Source organism: Sinocyclocheilus anshuiensis, unplaced genomic scaffold (genome assembly GCF_001515605.1).
Source record: "Sinocyclocheilus anshuiensis isolate Anshui unplaced genomic scaffold, SAMN03320099.WGS_v1.1 scaffold480, whole genome shotgun sequence".
Taxonomy (NCBI): domain Eukaryota; kingdom Metazoa; phylum Chordata; class Actinopteri; order Cypriniformes; family Cyprinidae; genus Sinocyclocheilus; species Sinocyclocheilus anshuiensis.
Window position 1 is genome coordinate 639,916 of NW_015555743.1, and position 608 is coordinate 640,523.

General features: G+C 31.4%; 1 protein-coding gene across 1 annotated transcript in view; it reads left to right on the top strand.

Moving 5' to 3' along the window:
- The window catches only part of pabpc1a (poly(A) binding protein, cytoplasmic 1a), a 22,434-nt gene that overhangs the window by 14,177 nt on the left and 7,649 nt on the right, over positions 1–608 (top strand). The gene's annotated exons all lie outside the window — the stretch shown is intronic.

A 608-nucleotide genomic window follows, 5' to 3' on the forward strand; every position in this document is an offset into this window, starting at 1 on the left:
CGGGGGGGGGGGGTGTGTCTTGCAAGTGTACTTGTGATCTTACAAGGGTAAATAAATAACTGGGGCCGGCTGCATAAACTGTTTAGACTAGTCTTAAGTTAGTCTTTTTTTTTCTTTTTTTTTCTTTCTTTAAGACTGGTCATAACTTTTTAATATTAAAAGGTCTATTGGTCTTTGTATTGGAAAAGTAAGACTGATTACCCCTTGGCAGCTGCTAGTTTTATCTTTTATAACATGGGATTTTGACCAAATATATTAAATCTTGGTTTTTGTAAAATGTTGTTCTTGAAAAAACAACAACAAAAAAACGACTAGCTTCTCTAATCTTTTTGTATTCTATCTATTTGTTTTCTTTTTATTTATTATACAATCAACAAAAGCAAAAAGGCTTCTAACACTAGCTTGCTCTATTTTTTTCTATTCTGTTTTTTTTATTTTTTATTATATAATAAAAAAAAAACTTGCTACGTGTGCTGTGTTAGGCTAACTGGGACTTGATATACAGTAGCACTTGCATATCATTGCTCTTTTGTTGGTCTTGATTGCTTCTATTGTCCTCATTTGTAAGTCGCTTTGGATAAAAGCTTCTGCTAAATGACTAAATGTAA